Raw genomic sequence first — 22,539 nt, 5'->3', positions numbered from 1 at the left:
TTGGTTATTGTAGCACTATGCATAATCGCTTTGGTTCATGAATATATGTGTAATACACTGGACTCTGGAATTTTACCACAGTTGAAGTACAGATAATGTGAAGTTATTATTAGTAAAGATATGTCACAGAAGTTTCACCTTCTTTTACTCCTTCAGTCCAGGAAAAACTAGGCACTGTGAGCATCTTCAAGTTCATCCTGCTGAACTCATTAATTTGTTCCTTTCTTCTGGGGGGGAGTACCTTCCTTGCTCTAAATCTCCACAAAGATGGGACATCTCTTTGGCTCTGAACAGTTACTGACTGGGTAAGAGATACTTCCTCTTGGTAACTAAGAGGTAACTAACTTGGTAACTAAGATTCTGAGGTAACAAATAATCTGAAGTTAAATCAGTAGAAGCGGTGTTTTGTCTTTCAAGTATTTTTAGAGATTTGTGGTCTTTAAATGAATTTCTTAGGGTAATTTCAACATAGTCAAATATTCTCTGTGCTGAGAAAGCAAAAAACCCAACTTTTTGCTTTTCTTGTATAGAAGAATTATTTTTATTTTTTTAATAGGTCTTGATCTTCAGTGCTGTTGCAGTCAACTTCCGTATGCTTGCAGGCTGTTAAATAAAAACCTTAGCTTCTGAATTTGAGCTCAGTGCGGGGTATGACGGTCTTTAAGGTTGCGGTCTATACTGTACCTGTTATGTTTAAAATGTATACCCAGCACCCTTTAGTTGATTGACAGCACATCCAACTGGGTATGCCTTTTCCTATATTCCTGAGAAATGCCTGTGAACTATGGGAATGTAGCCCCTGCTACAGCAGGAAATGTTAAGGCTTCAGGAAGATTGAGTTGGCAGAGTGTCATAAGGTAGTACAGAACTTCAGCAGTCTGCACAGTTGATTTGCTCACAGATCTATACACAGGAAATTTATGATTGTATATTACAAAATTCTCTACAGAAGGAATGTATAATTAGAGATGCAGCACTGCAGTAAGAATACTTTGTGGTTAGAGATCTCTGTCTGGTAGTCTAAAAAGACAAGTTCCTATCCATGCTTGAGGCTAGTTGCTCCATTTAGCCTTTAAAAGCTATCACAGTGTGTTCATCGGAGATAGTTCATCTAAGGAATGCCCACTTTGAATCACAGAAACATCTGGTATAGGATCTCATTAGTCTGTGATTACATATACAGTAGGACCTAGGTTAAAACTGGAGAGTAACCATGAACTGAACTTGATTAAACCATGAAGAATTATGTGGGTGGTACTGTCAGCTCTATTTTTATGATGATTTTTTTTTTAATTGTGTTATAACTTTTATGCAGTCTGCAAACTGGAATTTGGTGACTCCTGGCTGTTGGAGTGGAGGTGACCTGCTTTAAGGGGATCTGGTAATCATTTTGATAACCATTAGTTCTTTTCTTCTTTTCCTTGCAGGCATCTAAAATGTTAAGATCTAGCTATTTACTTCATGTCTGCTCGGTGTAACTTGCAGCTTGATCCTCATCTTTCACCAGAGTATCTCAGAAACAAGCTTTCAGATAATAATCCAAGTTATTTTTCGTGTGCTGATTGCTCTGGTTAAACAGGTAAATACTGTGTTTAGTGGTTCTCTGTAAAGGCCATATACAGGTATTGTTATAGCCCTAGTGGATTCTATAGATTTGAAGCTTAGTCCTTTAAAGGAATATTTCTTTTTAGGAAGTTATTCATTATTAAGCTTCTCCAGGAGTAAAATTAGGTTATCTGTATATTTCTGGACATTGAAAAATGTTACTGGCCACTGTTTAAGGTATCCACTCATGCAGTTACAGGTGATTAGTTTGTATTCTTGGTTCAGATCATGTATGTACACTTCCACAATTCCACTGCTTGCACAGAAGCTGTAATGCTTGCTCTGGAATAGCAGGTAACTTGCGGATTTGGTTGTCACCTAGTGAGGTTCAGATCCAGATTGAAGACTGCTTTGATTTGGTAGACACTGTTAGCTCTCAGTCAAGGGATGTTGCTCTTTAAGAAATGCTATCGAAGAGATTTGGGAGGGGTGGACACCCAAAACAGAAACAATAATCACTTAAGCTATCTCAAGGCTGGAAGCTATGGACAACTTCAATTAAGAGAAACCTTTTTTCCAGTGCAGTTATCCCTACCAGTAAGTGTAACTGCCCAGTATTCTTACCTTATATGGTTCTTATTAAATATAAGAAGACGCTGGACAGCCCTTCTATCCAAATTTTTGAAACCATTTGGTTTTAGATTTTTTTTGTTGTGGTTGTGTTTTTGGGGTTTTTCTTGTTTGGTTGGTTGGGTGGGGTTTTTTACAGGTAAACTATTCTGAAGTTGGACTTTCAAAATGGCCATGTTACGAGCTCTTTTTGTTTAATATTTGATATATGAGTGAGAGTATAAGCTTTAGCAATTACAGGGATAAACCAGATAATTCTAACATGCATTCTGTATTGGGAGGGGTGGTGGTTGGAAGGGTTTGTGTTTGGTTTCTTTCTCTCCTCTAACTGATTTATTGCCTGTGTTTCTAGCAGCAAAGAATACCTTAGACCTTAGGCAATTCCGAAAACAAGATCCATATCTGTGGGCAGAATTACCTTAGTCTTTGAGCGGTGCTTTTTATTCTTGCCACAAAAACCCTCCTCAATTGCCGTTTTTAGCAGTCTTTGAGTTCTTAGCATGATAGTAGGGCTGTGCCTAAAAAATACTGATCTGGTAAACATACTGCTTCAGTACTCTAGCAGTGTAACACATACAACATAATGTTGAACCCAAGCACGGTCTTAATAAAATAGGTAGTTCAAATGGCGTATATAATTCTAGAAGCAGTTAAGGTGCCTTGGAAGTGATTTACGTGTTTGACAGGTCCCTTGTGGGCAGATTTCACTTTGCTAAAATGTATCCTAGCATTCATATTTTTTAAAATACTTGTCTCTAGCTTGAGCCTTGTTTTATCAGATTTATTACCAAAACATTTTTATGAAGACAGAACTATTGTAATAAGTGTGCTCAATGAGCTGTTCTTAAATGCATTGATTTGGGACTATACCACAGCTCTCTTGCTGAGCACTTACACATCAGTTGTGTTTGGATAATCTGCTAAAGGGAAAACTTGTTTCTAGATTCCTTTTATTGCTTACAATGGAATAAAACTACTTTTCAGTGTTAATACGCTTCAGTTGAAAATAAGTATGTATGCCAACCTAGCTGGCTTCCCTCAGATTACACATGGAAAATAGAAATTTAAAATACTTTTTCTTTTCTTGAACTTTGCGTCAATTCAGCAGGTATGTTAAAATGGAAAATAACAGTGCATTATTAAAACTCTAAGGGTGCTGCTCAAAAAACAAGTAACAAAATTTTCTCTGAAATTTGATCTGTGGTCATGTCACAATGTATCATTGTTGGGTTATCTTCCTGTTGATAGAGAAATTGGTATATTACTTTGAACCAATTATCAGTGTTGCTTTTCTGAAGCATACATGTGAAGAAACAGTGCTGGTATGTTGCACTCCTACTTTTGTGCTTTAAAAAAAAACCAACCCCCCCCCCAAAAAAACAAACCAAAAAGCCCCAAACCCACGCTAAATGCCCAGATGTGTATCTTCTTTCTGCTCCCCTGAGTTAAGTGATTTGATTGACCATAATCTTGATCAGATTGTTTAATTTAGTGAATGCCTTTACCAACTAGATTTTCACTGCTATGGTGATTTACAGTTCAGGATAGTTTCAGACTATAGGTCTTTTGGTTGGTTTATTTCTGCTAAAAAAGAAATAAAAATACCCAACCTGAATTCTTTTGATAAGGTCAATAGCTTGTATTTGTTAACCTTGTGTTGCTTGTGCCCCTCCAGAGCTACAGTGAAGTCGTGGTTAAAAGCATGGCAGTAGGAATCACTGGTTTTCAGGTAGCCCCTTCATAATGCCTGCTTCTTTCCATATTTAACCCTTCAGAGCTGAGTGTTCCTATTCCTGACCCAAAGTGCAAATGCATGCTGGTATTAACACTTCAGCCTTGAAGAAACCCATACTGCTGCCAGCAGAAGGTCAAGTCCAGAACAGTTGTACACAAGTAGCGTTACAAAGAATTGTCCATTTGAAATACTCTTTGTCAAATTAGGACTCTTCATCAAATGAGTTCTAGGAATATCTCAGTTCTGGAATAAAAGTAATAATTTTAAGTAATGTGGACAAAAAAGTAGGAAGTTAACAACACACAGTAAATTAATCAAGACAAATATTTATACAACCATGAACAGCAAAAGCCTACAATATAGGATTATGTGATATTTTTACATGAAATGGGTCATTAAATTTACTGTACTGTTGCAGTTGAGGGGGAAATAAATAGTTGGTTTGTATTTACAGGTTTGGCTTAATGAATAAAACTACTGTACGAGTTTCAAAAATGTTAGATAAAAAGTTTCTGGCATATGTGTTCTTTAATTGAAATAGAAAAAGCACTGCTCTCTTTTTAAATTGGATGTCTAGACAGGGGAGATACATTTCCCTTACTGAAGAGAGCTGAATACTCTCTAAATCTAGATTAGAGACTACAGGCAGATGAGATGTGAATCAGCTGTTTTAGAAAAGTTAACAGGCATAATTATTTGTGTGCAGAGGCCCTGTGTTTAGGACCCCTTTCCTTCCTGAGCAATAGTGCTATCCAAGTTACAGATTTAAAAACAAATTTCTACTTTTGCCTGGAAGCAGCCCTCACAATGCCTGCCTGTGGCTTGCTTATGAGAAATGTGGATATGTTTTGCAAGGAGCTGGTTAAACCTAATCTTGTTTTTTTGTGATGGTTATGTAGGTGGATCAGTATATTTTATGTTGATTTAATCCTGCTCTGGAATTCAGAATCTGTCTGCTGAAGGGTTTTAAGTTGGGATCAGCCTACTGATGTTTCAGATTTTTCTTTTTCTGTACTATTATTGAATATTCTTTGCTTCTTTTTACACAGACCTTGTTCAGTGCATTTCATAACATTATTTCAATAGTTAACTGAAGGACAGAGGAGTGTGTTGAAAATAGTGAAAGTCTAATGTTGTAGCACTTTAATATTACTTTTTCTAAACATGTCTTCTATCAATATTCATGGTTTCTATTATTTTAGGAACAAGACCAGTGCAGAATCCCATGCTGATACATTATACAGTGTTGACTTAAATTAACATGCATTGCCATTCTTAAAATATTCTTGGGTTATTTAGATTGTCTTACATATCATCATAAAGCTCTTAAAGCTTTACTGCTCACATGAGAAAAGTTACCAGATTCAGGTTTAGCTCAAACATTAAAATCCAAACTTGAGTAATTGCTGTAATGCCATTCTCAGCTTTGCAAAATTTGGATCTTTGGAAACTCTCAACTTGTTCACTGCTTAACACATATGTGATCCTGTTTATAAAAATCTTTGGTTGTTGGTATTAAGGCTATCTAACTTTTATTGAATGTGAAGTGACCGCATTAGTATTGGCTGTAGTCATTACCCTGAATCTTTATAAGAGAGTAGAGCTATTTCATGAAATGCAGCAGACAGCTATCCATTAGTCAGATTTATTGTTATGCTTGCAATTAGTTCTTTGTATCTTTAACTTGTACAGCAACATGACTACTCAAACTCCTTTGCTTTAGTCCTTTGTCTATCATGTTAGGTAAATAAAAAGCCAAATAAAGGTGTGCTGTTGTTTTCTTTGCCCTTTAACTAGTTTGCATCTGCCAGATTCCCACAGAGCATCCTGTCTTCCAAGCCAAGTGATTATGAAGACGTAAAATTTCCTCACAACCTCCCTCACTCAAACTCTTAAGGGGAGATAAACTGCAAAGCTGATCTTAAGAAAACTGTATTTTTTGGAAAAGTTGTAATTGTGCGGATATTGCTGTGGATACTTTGCATGAGAAAATGGTGCATCAGTTACTGAATATGTGAATGGCAGTGTTCATGGCATATATCTTTAAAACCTCATTGATTAAGGATGTAAATCATTGGCATAGTCCAGTTGAAAATGTAGAAGCATGTACTTTCTAGCCTTATAAAAAAAGTGGTTTTTTGATAATATTTTAGTTAAAGCCTTAATCCACAAACATACTATGGATTCTTTCAGTTGGTTTTGTCCAGAGTGGCTTCATCCCAGATGTAGATATTGCTGTGGTGGATTTTCCAAATTGGTTATCTGAACTGAATTTATGATGCAGGTAGAGACATTCTGAAGAATTTCACTGCTGTAAGTCGAGTTTACATGAAAAGATTTGAAAGCACTGTGAATGAGCTGAAGTTTTGAGGCTGAGACATGTCTGGGGCTGCCCTCAAGCCCACCTAAAGACCTGTCCCTATTTTTTTATTAATAACTATTGTTCACTCAACAGCTTTCAAGCCATCACTTGAGAGAAGAGCTTTCTTAGATTGAATTCCTTAGTTATTCTATTTTCTTCAGCTGTGTGCTTTAAACCAACCTGTATTGCAGCTTCCAGTCTTCTTGCCTGTACCAACCTTAGTTTCCTTTTGCTGCTTAAGTAGGGAAGCCTGAAACTTTAAAGGTTGTAGGTATTTTTCAGGTAAGGGAAGGAAGAAAATGGGCAAAATGAAAATGGTGGTAGGAAATGGGTGAGAGCTTGGGTTAGGTAACCACAGGACAAATGCAGAAATGCTGTATGTCCTGTCTTTCTCAAGACTGTTGAGGAACTAAGAGTCAAGGCTAGGACTTGTGGCTTCATGACTTAAGTAAAGGATAAGAGTGGGAAACAATTAAGGCAGTAAATAAATCTTGGGTTTACTGTTCTGTCAACTGTAGTATGTGTGTTGCAGTGAAGTACCTGGTGTGCCTTGTGCCAACAGTGCTACTTAGTACTTTCCTAATGTCTGTGAAAAGACTGTAAAACCAGTTAAGGCCTTGTAAATCCTCTCCATTACTTTGAAACGTTTGGGGCTGATGGAAAGAATGTAACTTGTTTGTACTGTGTTGAGATTGGCTATATTATCTGTTTGTCCAGAAGTGGTGTGTGTGTTGCATCCTGCCATGATCTTGTAGTCTGGGTTTTCCTGCATTTTGAGGCTTGGAACTCAAAGTGTTTGTAGATAGCATGTTGGTTTTTCTTCAAATCTTGTATGTAATGTGTATACAGAAGGTGTTGGGTTTGTTGTGGGCTGGCTTTCTGTGATGTCAGCAGGGCAAAACTGGGAAACTGTAATTCCAAAAAGGCTCTCTTGAACTAATAGTGGAGTGGTGAGAAGATTACATTGCTACTGGTCACGCGATGCTCACCTTGTACAGAAACCAGCGTTGTGTGTTGGTACTGTCTTAAGGTTTAGAAGTGGAAATAGATCACTGTGGAATCAAATAGGTTGTTACATAAGGGCTGACCTGCAGCACCTGTGCCTGGCCTGGCAGTAATCCAGTTATCCCATGCGTGCAGAGAGTTTGGAGTGATCATATGTATGTGTTCCATGGGTTCACTAATGCCTAGCAATCTTCTGAAGTACAGTGTTTTTATCTGAGGCCTCAGAATACCCACATTCATTATTTTCTGGCTTTGCTTCACTTTCCGTAAAATTACATCAACCCAACAATTCCACAGCCAGCCTTGGATTGTAGGGCTTTGTTTTAAAGTGTGAAAGTGTATGAAAACTACCGCATGTGAAAGTATTTCACACTTAGTCTTCAGAAAATAGAAGAATGCCTCTTCTTGAACGTCTTTGGGGGAGAAATTTATTAATCTTGTTGAGTATTTTTCCAGCTTATGTCATAGACAAACATTGTCTCATCCACGAGGAGTTCTATATGCAGAGCTTGAATGTGGCTTTGAAGAGCTTGCATACCAGGTTGCTTTCTAAGGGGCTACTGGTTGAAATAACCAAGTACTTTAAAACATTTGATTGCAGTAGCATTTGGCTGGTCTTACATAGCTTAACTTCCAACACTGAAATTTTCCTTGCTAAGGAAGTGTTGCTTCATGAGCGTGCTGTAGTTGAACTTAACGTGCTATTTTCTTGCCTGAGTTCGAACAGACTCAGCAGATCACGGCCCCCTTGTCCTCTAGTGTGTAGGACTTGTAATGAAGCAAATATGCCACAAGGTGGCTCAACGATATAGCACCTCAAGCGTTTCTGAAGTTTTTGGTAGGCTTCGCAAGGCAGTGTTTCACTACAGTTCAGCGCTGACATGAAACCACTTGTTATGCATAGTGCTGCAACCTGCTATCGAGTTAGAGGAATACATAATTTCTTTAGCATATCACTGAATGGTCTGTATTGCAGAAGTGGAGAGACAGCATGGTGACCTCTATGTGCTCTTTTAGCATGGTATTACATCAGATTTGTATTTCAGGCAGCCTTTTTGGAATTGATTCATCTGAAGGGAATTTGTTATTCACTTTTTAAGCTTTAAGTGAAACTTTGTTTTTAAGCCTGTCAAAGTTGGCTTACTGTTTGTAGGGAGAGAAGATGGAAATCGTAGTATTTTCATGACACTGAAATGTGAACTCTTTCCAAAAAAAGTTAAAATACAAATGACCGTGCAGCTGCAGAAAGAAACATGATACCTGGAATTCTTATCTTCTTAATATGCCTAGGACCAAAAAGTAACTATAAAAATGTCATCTTGTTTTGAAATGAAAATGGGAAGTTCTGGGAGAACAAGATGATCTTTCAGCCCATGCAATTTCCCATTTGACCTAGTAAAAATTCTTTTTAATTTTCGCTTGGCTACCAGTGCTAAAACATAAATGGCAGTGGTGCCTAAGCTAGAATGGATGCAGCTAATGCTTCCTAATGCTGCTGGTGTGAGGCAGAGGGGTACAGCTTTGCCACTGAGGTGGGGAGGAGTCAGGAAAGAGTCAGGAGACTGACTGCTGAAGAGTCAGGAAAAAATTGAATATTTCCAGTATTAAGATGCAGATCTTGTGGATCTTGTGAAAATACAGACTTGTGCTGGGGAGTCCTGGGTTCCATTACCTCTCCTTCTCCATGTTGTGACTACATCTTGTCAGCATATTACTAAGTAGATGATGATCTATCTGTGGCCAACTGTTGATCTTTCTGGGACTGGGAATGCAGGCCAGAACAAGTCTGGCTGAAAGAGGTGTGTATGATACAGTTACCCCTTAAATCTTGAACTGTATTTTGATATATAGTTGGTTGTTTAGGCTTCATAGCTTGTAGAAAATGAAATTAATTTTTTTCCTGTGGCTGTGGAGAGTGACCAGTGTAGTGAAGTGATTATATCTGATACAGACTGCCGTATTAGGAGCTAAAGCCCATGTGATTAAAATAAAGAGGAGGAAAGGAACAGCAAAGGCATCTTGTGTTCTGAAAGTGCTGTGCTGTTTTTCTAATATAAGATGATGATGGACATGTTTCACTAATCACACTGATGTGGGATGCTTAGAAGTACAGTCAGAAACAAGTGATTAGTTACCTGTTTTTAAATTCTGGTGCTGAATGCATATGTAGGGTGTATCTGGAGTTTCATCCAGCAGTAGTGAGAAGTATTTTTCCAAAGAAGCTTTTCTGCTGTAGTCAGAACTTAAGATGAAGCTCACCCCATTCTTCTAGATCAATTTTACGTTTTGAACTATGGAAAGATTTAAAGAAACCCCAACAAACCCAACAAAAAACAGCCCAGGAGGATTGTACAGAAGGCAGCAGAGCTTATATGGCTCTATACCAGCTTGCAGGCAGGTAGCAGCAGTATGTGCACCCTGGCAGAGCAGGACAGCAGTCCCTTGCAGAATGTTGTGGTAGTCTATCCTCCCATGAGTAAGGCTTTGTAGAGGACAGTGCCCACGTTTAAAGAATGGTTGTGCTGCCCCATCTGAATGCATGCTCTAAAATTGCTTTAGCATCCATGATGTTTGAATGTCCAAGAAACAGGGGTGGGTCTCAAAGGAACTGGAAGCTGAGAGCAGTTTTGTAGAACTGGAGCGCTTGCGGTGGAACTTGCTTGGTTAAATGTGCATACTTGTCTGCCATATGTAATGGACTAGTTAAGAAAAAGCAGATCTTTGTAAGGGGAGGGAGGATCCAGGATGCTCAGTGCTGTCTTTCTAAGAATAGACAAAACCTCAAGATAGGAAATAAGGTGAATACCAAACTGTACTACAGCTGCTTTTCTCATTACTTTATTCTTCCTCTTTGAAGTAGCAATTTGTTTAACTGGGTTTATTTTGTTTTGTTGTTTGGGTTTTTTTGTCCTTTTCACAGCCCTGTGCTCTTCAGTCTCTTCTGCATACAGCATACTGACTAAAGAAACTTTGCTGGAAGCAGGACCATGGTAAAGCAAAGGGGAAATGCAGTGTCTAGACTAAACCACTTCTGACGTGGCCAACCCAACCCAAGCCTGAAATGGAGGGACTGGTGAGATGGTTAACAGCTTAGGTTATTTTAGATGCTTGTTCAGGATGCAGGCAAAGAAAGTCAATTTTTGTACTTGCTGCCATGTAACCACATTTGTCCCAAAAATGAGTGGGTCTCATCTTTCTTGCCCAGGCAAGAGCAAAATAGGGATTCTAATGGGGGTAAAAGGAAGTGGTCTCTCAACATAAGTTTACAAACTTGGCAAGAAGCTTCAGCTGAAACTTATGAAAGGTAAATGGTTATGTATTTGAGTCTGATGTGGTAGAAAGTGTTTCCTTCCCCATCCCTCCAATGTGAACACTCTTTTGCTGGAAGTTGCTTGGCAATACTAACAGCTACATATCTGTCAAAGCCACAAATTGCTGTTTCTTCCTATTAAAATGCATAACAGCAAATTTTAATACAGCTCTACTCCATGTAATTTAAAATAAACAGTCATCCTTCTCTTCTGCTCCCTCCCCTTCATTTATTTCCTCTTAGCTAGTAGCCACTAAGGCCTCTGTATACAATCCTGCTGGTTGGGCTACTCGAAATTCATCACAGGGTTAGATGAAAAAGTTAATCATGTCAATGTATCACTTTAACTCATTGGTTTGCAGTGTATTGATATATACTCCTTAATCATTGCTTGGAGATTTTGCATTCAGAACAGATTTGGGGCTTTGATACCAATAAGGAGACTTATTTGCTTTAAGTAAACCAGTTTTTCTAAGGAAGTAGTAGAATGCAAACCTAAAACTTGGAAGAACGAACAGTTTCAAGATCCCAAACTTGTAAGCACACCAGAATATTCTCCTGGAGGCCACTGGTATCTCCAGGCAAAAGGCAATATTGTTGTGGTGGCATTTTATATTGTCCCGGCACCCCTCCCTTTATCAAGTAATATGCAAATGTCTGCTCCAGTGTTGAAGATGGAGTGACCTAGAACTGGAGCCAGATACTATCTCTTGTTAACTTGTACCTGGAATAGAAGGAACACTGTTTTCCAATCCCTGCTTGTGGCAGGGGGGTGGAACTAGATGATCCTAAGGTCCTTTGTAACCCAAACTACTCTATGATTCTATTAAACAAATTATAACAAAATTTTCATGCCTTTTATGGAGAAAGACACTCTGTACTCACTGATCCAGGGCCTGTCTCCTTCAGTGCCTTCATGTAAATGTGCTTTAATTGCAAGTGAAAACATACTTTTATGCTTGCATTTAAACACAGTGAACATCTACTTCTAGTAGTACTATCAGGCTTTTTTGTGATAAGATACAAATGTATGCAAATGCTTGGGCATGTATATACATACAGTATTCAGCTGTTTTTCTTTCATGAAGCAAAAACTTGAATGTATTAGGGCCGGGATGGGGGTGGAGTTTATAAGGTGTGCCTAGTTTGTACAATGGCTCCTGAAAGGAAATGCTTGAAATCTTCTGGCAAAGGTATTTTGAAATTATTTCAGCTCTTTTCTTAACCACGGAGCCTCATACTTGTGTTCTGCGGCATAACAGAATAATTGCCTTTTAATTTCTCTATTTTCTAAGAGAAAATAGAAAATGCATCTCTTGCATAGGTGACTGGTTAATCATGCCTCCCTACCATGTTACGGAAACCTGAAATCTTTCACCTCTGGTGAAATCACGTTTTTTTTTCTCTTTTCTTACACTGAAGACTGAGAAAGGTGGCAGAAATGTTTGGAATCTTCTTTCTTCTGAAATTGAAATTGTCCTATCTGGGTTTTCAATTACTCGATGTTAAGATTTGACTGCATTTTGTAGCTCCTAAGCAGTTTTGACAGGTCCAAAGCCCTTGTAAGTGTGGTAATCATATTCTGTTGCAGGTATGTGGAAAGGAGTATTTTCCCAGCCTCTATTTTGTCTGCTAAATGGGAACAAGTTCTTGGCAAAAAAAGAAAGGAAAAAATGGCATTGGAGAGAGCCAGTATTAAAATGAGACTTGAAAGGGTGCTATAGGAAAAGGTGGAGTGAGGGAGGGAATGGGGATTCCCCTTCTCCTCCTGCAAAGAAATGTTCTCTGTTTATTTAGTATCAAACAGGTTTCTGATCTTGGATAAGCAGGTTAACAGTAGTGTCCTGGTAGGCAAACCTATCTGACTCATATGTTGCTGCTGTTTTGTACAATATTAACTTGGTTCACCACTACAGTGTGTCTGCAGTCAAACAGTAGATATCTGTAGTAACTCTGCTTTTCTGAGGGTGGTGAGGAGGAGAAACTAAAATATCAGGTGCATCACCTGGAGTATCAGGTGCATCACCTCCTTATAAAGTAGGTTGCTTCTATGTTCCCTGAGATGTATTTACCACTAGGTAAATACTTATGATGTATGATCAATACAGCAAAGATATGTTATGTTGTATCATCTTTTTCTGGTTAAAAGGGCAGTGCTTTGAAGTAGTGCTGTTCTACTTGTGTATGTTTAAAATACAAAAAAGTGTCTTCAGGATCAGGTGGTTCTATCTGATCTCTGGGGACAAATTAAACGTATTATTTCAAAATAATGATGGTATAGATGTGAAGCAGTTAACCTCACAAGCAAAGATGTTTTGCTTTACTGCTCCTCGTTGTAAGGTCGTCCCCCCCCCCAATTTAAATATATGTGAGATACACACTTCTGTGTCAAGAACTAAAAGAAACCAACCTGGTTGGTTTTGTCTTGTTTGGGGTTTGGTTTTGTTTTCTGGTTGTTGGGTTGTTGGGTTGTTTTATAATGAAGTGTTTGAAATAATTTCTATCAATTTTTCTCTTAGGGAAAAATCATACCCTGTAGTCACTAATTTCATTAAGCATTGAGTCTGGCTCTGGATGTTAGATGGGACTCTGACACATCTTGCAAGTACTACTCCATGCATGAGTATCAGTATTTGTGTCAGTGTGGAATTTTTGTTAGGATGTTGGGGTTTTTTTGTGTTTGGGACAGGAAACAGTGTCAAGTGGGTGTCTATTCTGATGGTGTTTTTTGTATTTTGATGAAGGAATTATCATATGTAAGTTGAAAAGAGGCAATATCGGAAGGTCTTTAATGGGGATTGTGACTTGGTCTCTAATTCTCAAGTTTAAGTTTTATCAAAAGGCTGGTCAATATAGCAAAATAGGATTACTATAGTTAATGCTGGAATTTAAATTTAAGTTATTCTCTTTGATCTGACTTCTTGAAGGGCAGAGGAAGAGAAAAATAATCCTTGGTAGGCCTGTATAGGTTGAATATATAAAGGTCTTTAGTCATCTTGATACTATTGAAAGAACATCAACTAGCTGCCTACAGTTTATGGCTCTTAATCTCTTTTTAATCTGTGTTAGGAAAACTGAAGTGCTGAAGGCTTCTATAGAAGACACCATAAAAAACTGTTTTTTGTTGAAGGATTTCTTTTCCTTGTTTCCTTTAATCCAATAACTAGTTAAGGTGATGTGACTTGCAAATTATGTTGGCAATAATGTGAATAATGGGAAAGAAAAAGGAAGAAGATAGATTCTGATTTTTACCTATTTAAAAAGGCGTGAAACTTCATGTATACTAGATAAAACATTAAAAGGTAAGCTTGATAGATGGTATTTGCATCACTAACAAAGTGATGCCTGCAACCTTCTCTAACAGTGATTTTTATTTTTTGAAAGATTGATACCTCAATATTGTTTTAACAAAAAGGCAATCTCAAATTTCTATCAAAAATCAAGTCAGTTAATAAGAGTAATGATGCTAAATAATGATTGTGGTTTACACTTGATTCTTCTAACACTTTAGTTAACCAGAATAATTATTTCTTTGTTACATACACTGTTCTGACTTGTGTAGACCAGCCTGCTTATCAGAAGAACGATTCTCGTACAAGCACTGGCAGACTACAGGCTTATTTTATACCACTGGTAAAAAACAACGGGTTGAACTGTAATAGAGTAGTTTCTGTATGGTATCACTTTTGGCATTCCTGTAGGAACCAGAAACAGTCTTCTTTCCTTTAGCTGAAGCTATGGGGAAAGGATTTACTTTCAACTGCAGCACTAGAGAATGGTATAATGTTGGGTTGAGGTTTGTTGCTGCTGTTGATAAACCTTGTAGGCACCCAACTGACGCTGCAAGTAAGGCGCAAGAGTTGCATGGATGTTTATCTACTTCCATCCCTCCCAAGCACCCAGTCAGACTTCAAGGTGACTGTTCTTACCATGATGAATCTCTTTGTCCATTTGTGCTGGATGAGGATTAGCAACTTTACTTATACCTCGAGTAGACCTGTTGTTAGAGTGGGGAGGGGGGCTGTTTCCTGTTTCCTAACTTGAGTTGACCAATGTGTCTGATTACTGAATTGAGGTGAGGTGGGAGAGAATGAAAAACAAAATATTTGTGGTTACAAACCCAACAACCCTGCTTTGGCTCCCTCTTCTCTGGTGGTTTTGGGCCATGATTCTCCTCCCTTCCTCCTGAACTGACTCATTCCTAAGCCTCATCATCTTGGAGTGTGCCACACTTGAATCTGCCCCCTGAAAAGATGAGGTTTTTAAAGCATTAAGATACGGTAGAATTAAATGCTGTTAAGTAGCAGTGCTAGTTGTGTTTTTTCTATTGTAATCCTAGTAATTAAGTCTGAAAATGCTGCCGATCCTTTTATGAAGTCTTTTTAGCTGGCAATTTTTGTAAGGATTTGCTGTCTCATTAAAGTCTCTACTGAACTACAAAATCTGATACTAATGACTATGAGTCACTGAAGATTTGGTTGTTCCTGTTTTGGAGCATATGTGTAGGTTCTTGATGCTGCACTGTAACTTAAACTCTGGTCCCTTAACTGTTTCATTGTTCTTACTGAGTATAATAGCCTTCTACAAATAAATGCTTCTTTTAGAAGAAGTTAATCAACTGCTGATGTGTTTGAGAATAGTGGTTCAGACAGTACTGTTTTGTGATGACTTATCTTGTTGAATATTAATCTTATTTTGCTTGATTAGATGGCTGTGCTTCCTTCTCTCCAGCATCTCCACCTTGGCAAAAGTTTAACTGATAATATTTGTATTAGACTTCTATCAAGATATGGAATCAGTAGCTGCAGAAACAATCCCTGTCTTTGTAAAACATGCTCTTTTATGTAGATATAAAAAAAGAAAAAGGTACATATGTTTCTTTAGTAAGACTTAAGTTTTCTTATTAAATATTTTTTCTTTTTTGGCCTTGCAAGGTGTAGGCGCACTTAAATTTCCATTTCAAGCTGTATCTACGGTCTGCATTTAGTCTTCTGGAAGCTATTTTCTGGAAGCTGCTGCTGATTATTATTATTTATTTTTGAATACTTTCTTAGCATACACCTTTAAAGCAGTCTGATAGTTTAGCTAAATTTCATCAAGATAAACTGGTAGTTCAGCAGATCAAGAGTTATGCCAGTGCTGGCTTCCCCTTCCAATATTCAAACAATGGCTACTGTGTGAGCTGTGGGGGTTTTTTTCTCCTCTCTTTTTATTCCAGTTCCAGTGGGGAGTTCCCATTTGTAGAATACTTAAAATACTTGCTCAGGATTAGCAACATGGAGGTAATTTGCAAGCTTATGTTCTCAAATGGTTCAATAGCAAACTCATTGGAAGGAAATTGTTTTCACTTCACCTTCTTCACAAAATAGCCAGGCTTATTTCAGCTAGTGAATGTTTTAGTATTTAATGTGCCTCCAGTAACTTTTAGGTACTGAAAGTTTTGCTCTGATAACAAAGTTCTGAAGCTGGCTATGAAGCAAGTTTGAAAGGAAAAGAAGTATCATTTTTGTCAATCTTTTTGTATGGAACCAGGCAATTATATTTTTGTATGGAAACAGAAATTATAGTCTCTTTCCTTAAGGTAAACAGGTACTGTTAATTCCTAATAAATTGCTAATAAATAATTATGCTAAATCCGAGACTAATAGCTTTTCTGAACATCAGTTTTTTCAAGACATACGATGCTTTATCAGAAAGGAAGAACAACCTGGGGGAAGAAAGTTGGATGGTTTGAGCACCTTCAGCAGACGTTGGTGTTTTAGCGAGTCCAGGGAAGAATACAGAGGAATCAACTTCCTTGCTGGTGAAAGCTGAAGCTTCTTTGAACATCACTTTGTGTGTGCATGTTAGGTAACTGAAGACAACAGCCTTATATTCAATTTCTGTAATAACTTATGGCAGGCCTTGTACAGTGTCAAAAACAAAAGTGGCAACCCCTTCACCACCAAAGCACCAGAAGCTCAAGTTGTAGAATAAAACCATACTGTATTTCTAATGTTGCAGCTACACTCACTTGACCAGTTCAGGCAGGTCACTCTTTGAACAATTAGCAAGTGCCTAATTTGTCAGATTTATTTTCAAGGGAATCTTACGAGCACTTCTTTATTGAAAAAGCAGTTCCTTCTAGCATTTGTTTCTGCTGTGGTGGCTTTACCTTTAAATGTAACCACGTCCTTCCCATCCAGACAGGTATGAAAGCTGAAATCCAGTGTACATGGGTTTTTGGCTTATTCTCAGGAATTGCTAGCTGCCTTTGAAGGAACTAAACCTGGGATTTAGAAAGTTTTAACCTCCTCCCCAGTGTAGCTAGCTTTTTCTTATTTTTACGCTCTGCTTGTCTTTTTCATCTTAACTTACTAAAAATCAGACTTTTCGTTGGCTTCCTTTTTTGCAACCTTCAAGCACAGAGGAGGATCAGGGATAAGAAAACTGGTGTAATATCATAGAAGTAATTGCTGTGTCAGGTTATATGCATGGCATGTGGCTAAGTAGTGAAGGAAGTGATTCAATCATATTTTTAAAACACTGCATAAAAAAGAGCAGCTCTTGCCTAACAGATAAACATTGTAGCATACATTTCTAATAAAACCATTAGCTTATTTGCTTGTAACAAAGCAGTTATTTTTATAGGCCCTTTTTATGAGAATTCTTTACTCCCTAATAATAAGATACCAAACAATGAAGAGGATTAGTTTGGCATGTTTGCTGCAATGCTTCCATTTTCCTGTGCTTAAGTTATTTGTAAAATTTACAGGGTTTAAATGCATTGTGAGAATATTAGATATCCTATATTCTAAAAATAAAAAAAAATTGAGATTTACTTGAAAATATTAATGCCTGTCCCGTATATACACTATATATAGAGTATATGTGTGTATGCACTAAATGCCATGGATGTAGACTATATTCCAAAGATGATTGTGCAGATGGTTGAAAGACCTGTAAATTTTCTTACAGAAACTAATAGGGTATTATCCTCAGGTGATCCTAATCAGTAATCTAATTTGAATGCTTAAAATAAACAAACCCTGGCATCCCTAGTTTGCAGATTTCCACCAACAGTTGCCAAGAGGTGGTATGTTTGGCAGCTTCTCTCTGTTAACATTGTAATCTCATTTACAGTGATATTAAATGCAGTTATGATTTTTACTTTTTCTTGGAAATTAAATCCCTGAGTGCAGAAGGTTATAATGATGCCATTTAAAGTCTATGGATGGAGACCTTTTTTTAATTCTGCTGCTTTTTGGCTTTCCAAAGCATGAAAGCACTGTGGAACTGACAGCTGCCAGTTTTGTGAGTAGTAGGGTCCTAGGTGCCTAGGATGGCCTTACCGGAGCGGTACTGAACGTGATTAAACTGCTCCTGCTGTTCCTACTTGTGAAAGTGAACAGAAACATGTACCCAAGCTTTTAGATTGGGGAATAGCGTTGAAAAAAATAATGTGGAAATGCATAAATCCCCGGCTTCATTGTTGTGACCCTCTTCTAGGGAAAGCTAGCAGTTTTCAAATAGTTGTGGTACTTTTGGAATTAAAAAGAAGTAACTAGAAATGGGTTTAGTATCTGCTTTATGCTTTTTCCCCATTTGGATGATTAATTTGGAATTAATGACTTCAGACTAATACCTTGTTCTTCTGTGCTATGTGTGGTTCAGAGTGGATGTCAGCATTTGCTTGTGGTTTAGCCCTTAGTTTAAGGGGTCAGAGTTTGGAACCTGGGAACCATGACATGTAAAATGATACAACAGAAATAAAAGGAAGATACGAGACTTAGAGCCTGTGAACCTTCCTCTGTCTTTTACAAATGACTTGTTTCTTTTAGACTTAATCTTCCTTAAGTCCTGGATTCAAAGATTTTAAGAAGCTTTTGCAAACACATTCTTCTAGCAAATAAGACTTCTCCAGTTTTCCTGTCTCATACTATAACTGGAGCCAGAACCGTACCAAAGTTTTCAGACCTGTTTTGATGTGCAAGTTTGATTTCTTATATTGAGATATGTGCCAGCACAGCCAAACATTTAAAAAAGATATGAGTGTAATCAGTATGTAAGTATGTACTTACAGTATGGAAGTATACAAGTATGTATGCAAGTATGTACAGTGACAGTGTGTTAAGTTTTCCTATAGAGACTCAATATTTCGGTTGGGGTGGGAGGGGATGAAGTTAGTCCTTTTTCTCCAACATCTGTTGTGTATTTTATATTTGCAGCTGTAAGAAAATGGCTACAAAAGAGTAGCCAGCTGATGGCATTATTTTATAATTCTTTTTTATTAAAGGAGTGTTAATTTACAGATAAATTTCGGCTTGCACATTGCTTTTCTGTGACTTAAACGGTGACTGAAAGATTGTTATATTGTGCCAAAACCAAAGGTGTCACATCAAGTTGTAGCCACTTTCTACTCTGGGGATGCATCAGTGAAGAATTACTATTTTTTTTTTTCATGGTCTACTGATGCCTTTTCCAACCCGGGCTCTAGAGCTGATGAAGAAGCTTAAAATGAAAAAGTGTATGTATGTGTGTGTGTGTGTGTGTGTGTGTGTGTGTGTGTGTGTGTGTGAAAGACACCCCCTAAAACCCAAAACAAATGCTTGGAAGATACAGCTACTTGATTAACTGCGTATGAATCATCCTGTTGGTACATTATTCCATTAATCCTGACTATAAAGTAGGAACTAACTGTAGTACAGTTTGAAGGTTACTGGTTAAATTGGCATCTTGAAGAAGGCTTTCAAAATGGGGTAATGTGGCCTTCATATGCATCTTTTAAATGAGAACACCTTTTTTGTGTATTGTTTAGGAACCATTTTTAAGGGTCTGTGATCTGACATTGGTTCTAAAGTATGTCTTACTCTGTGGTATGTGGGATAATCTTTTGTCAAGTCTGTTCAAGTTTTAAAATAGACTAATGACTTCAGATGTCTCAATGAATGCCTTGCAGGAAGGTACTTGCAGCCTCTGTTGCAGACCTGTTAAACTGGGAAATGCTGTGCATTTCCATCACTGGATCTTAGTAGTGCCTCTGATAACTCAGGCTGTGCTCTCTGTAACTCAATTGCAAGCTTCAGTAAGTGTTGATATTTTAATTCTAGATTATTTCAGACGTGGAACTCTTTGTCTAAAAATTTCAACCTACCATGGTACTGAAGAATCCAGTGTTATGCTATCATCGCATTATAATTTGAAAATCAAAGGAAAGGTTTTATTGCTTTCAGACGAAGTAATTTGTTCTGCTTGGAGTATTAACCTAATGTGACTAAATTTTGCTCTTAGCCTTTGGTTTGCCTGCTTAAGACTGCCTTTAACTTGAGGGAGTGCATTCCCTCTGAGCTAGAAGTAGATAGGCACATTTTAATTATCCTGGACTGAAAAAATTCTGGGGCAGTACAAAGTAATTTATGTCTTTGTGTCAGCTAATGCTGCGGGTAAACGTTGAAAAGTTACTGATACTCAGTCTGAAGGATTGTGTTTGTGCTATGCTGTGTGGTTCTTAATTAGTTCATGGGGTTTGGGGATAAGAGCCTTTTTGTGTGCTATTAAAAAAAACAAAGTTAAGGATCCCTTCCTTTTTCCTTCCATCAGTTTCTCTTCAGGTTGCGCTTTTCATAAGTATGAAGACTAGTATCTTTCAGAGACCACACCAATTTGAACTATTTTGGAATACTGTAATGCTTAAAACTGTTTTGTTTAACAGCAACTTGGGAAGTTAAAATGCATTTATTGCGCTTACATTTAGGTTGTTGAAATGAAATAATCATTCAAAGACTAATAGTAAAGTACAAACCCCCTGTTTCAATCAGCTTTGATTGAGAGTTGCAGTAAATGTTAGAAATGTATTTAATGCCGTTATCTCACATATATAATTTTTTGTAGCAGAAATCATGTTTGTGTATCTACAGTTCATGGATCGGTAAAAACATAGTTATGGTGCTAGAATTTGGTAATTCTGAAGGATTCTTGAGCTGTTTTCTAACATTCAGCAGTTCCTATCTTTGGGAGGCATAACTGAATTAAAGTACTTTGGATCATTTTTTTTCCCCAAACTGGAAATGTGTGGCTAGGCTTATATAGTCTTTCTCTTATTAAAGCCCTGCAAAGAATTTCCATAGGTCTGAAATTTTAAGAACAGTTCAGGGTAGTTACAGATAAGAGAAATTTAAATACATGCTAAACTTTCTTCTCACATCTGTGTTGTCTTTTTCTTGTAAATTATGCAATGTATAGAAAGTAAAATGAAGCTGAATAGTTTGTACCATAACATTTTTTCCACATAAATCACTATGAAGTATTACACAACTCCTTCCCTGAACAGAAAATATGACACTCTGAAGCTTAGAGAATTAGAACAATTCTAAGAATAAGGCATTCCTGTGTAGTTATCTGGCATGCTTAGACTTCTCTCTATTCCTTCTTCCCTTTTGGTAATAGCTTGTAGCATTTCTGTCATAAGCTAGGCCCTAAACAAATTTATTTTATTTGCATAAGAAATACAGTGTACAATAGCATATGTAGCAGTAAAGCTATATAAATTCTAGCTGGTTTATTTTAATAAAGTATTCCCAATTCATGGGTATTGACAATTTGCTCATAAGAGTTAAAAAGCTTATTCTCTGAAGAAATAATGAGAAAAACCCTCCAGAAATGTTGCAATAGTCCTGTATAGGCTTGAACTCCAGATAGAGAGAAGAGGTGGGAGGACTCCTTTAGACAGCAAGCTTAATTTTTTATCCCAGTTATTGTGTGTCTGGTGATATCAAGAGGAAATAATTTTATAGAGGAGAAGGCCAGAGAAAGAAGTGGTGAGAAGCAATAGAAGATCTTGCCAGCTGCTATACAATGTATTCGATGATTGCTGACAGGGAGGCTGAATGTTTCTTTCGGAGCCTTGCATTTGATTTACTATTGCTCCCTGACTTGGTTACCCCATAGGTCTGCCTTTGTTTCCATGCTCTATTTATAAAATATTATTAGTGTCAGTATAATCATCCATTAAAACTGTGAATTGATTAAGGAGGGTACCACAAAACACTGTCAAGGGTCAGTTAGCTGAGTAATCCTTGAATGAGCTACGGATAGTGGATCCAGTAGAGACTGGTGAGGTTAATATTACTTTAATAGCATTTTCATTTTTCAGTCGAGCTTTTCTTCTGGATTTCAGCAAATCTGTTAAACTCAAAATGTGCTGGTGCAGTTACTATACTGTTTCCAGAAATCTTAACGTCAGTTTGTTCATTCCTGTTGTGTAAAAAACATATGAATGTGCCACTCATTAATATTTCTGCAGTTAAAAATCCTTTGCTTTTTTCCACCTTCTAACAGGGTACACGTGCTTATGAATTTCTGCTGAGACATGTGCTTGTATACACGTTTTAACCAGTTTTCATTCCTGATACCTGTTTTCAGGACTATTTGCATAGATTTGCTATAGCATTTGAGAGTGTTTTATAAGCAGTGCCATGCATAATCATTAATCTTATGCTTATGACAAAAAAAGGCTTAAAACCAAATCTAAGTTGCTGGGTGAGCTCAAACACAAATCACGCCAGAGACGAAGTCGAGGCCTTACAGAACTGTTCCTTGCATGCTTTAAACCACCAGAGACGGTGCATTTAAATCTTTAACTCTTGTTACAACAGCATCTTTAGTGCTTTAGTTCTCAGGAGAAGGACACAAAAAAATGTAGACACAACTTTGCAGTTTGCACTTGAACTGGATGGCATCAGCAAGAGTAATTTGTTTTACTCAGCCTTGCTATACATTAAAAAGAGAAGAAAGATGATTCTTTCTAGTGTCTTGCCCTACTAGTCTAGCCAGTTGCACTGGAGGATGCATTTCTATCAGGATTTTCCTCAAGCTGTAAATAAAGATAGGCAAAGTCAAGAACTATCTCACAAAGATGTCATCAACCTTGTTACTAACTTCTAGGCATAAGTACTTGAGGATGGAGAAGACTGT

General features: G+C 37.5%; 1 protein-coding gene across 1 annotated transcript in view; it reads left to right on the top strand.

Moving 5' to 3' along the window:
* The window catches only part of GMDS (GDP-mannose 4,6-dehydratase), a 425,091-nt gene that overhangs the window by 31,401 nt on the left and 371,151 nt on the right, over positions 1-22,539 (top strand). The gene's annotated exons all lie outside the window — the stretch shown is intronic.

The sequence above is a fragment of the Neopsephotus bourkii genome, unplaced genomic scaffold (assembly GCF_033783945.1).
Source record: "Neopsephotus bourkii isolate Nb327-2 ecotype Australia unplaced genomic scaffold, CSIRO-AGI_Nbou_v1 NB_272, whole genome shotgun sequence".
Taxonomy (NCBI): domain Eukaryota; kingdom Metazoa; phylum Chordata; class Aves; order Psittaciformes; family Psittacidae; genus Neopsephotus; species Neopsephotus bourkii.
Note: the sequence above shows the minus strand (reverse complement) of the source record. Positions and strands in the feature narration are given on the sequence as shown.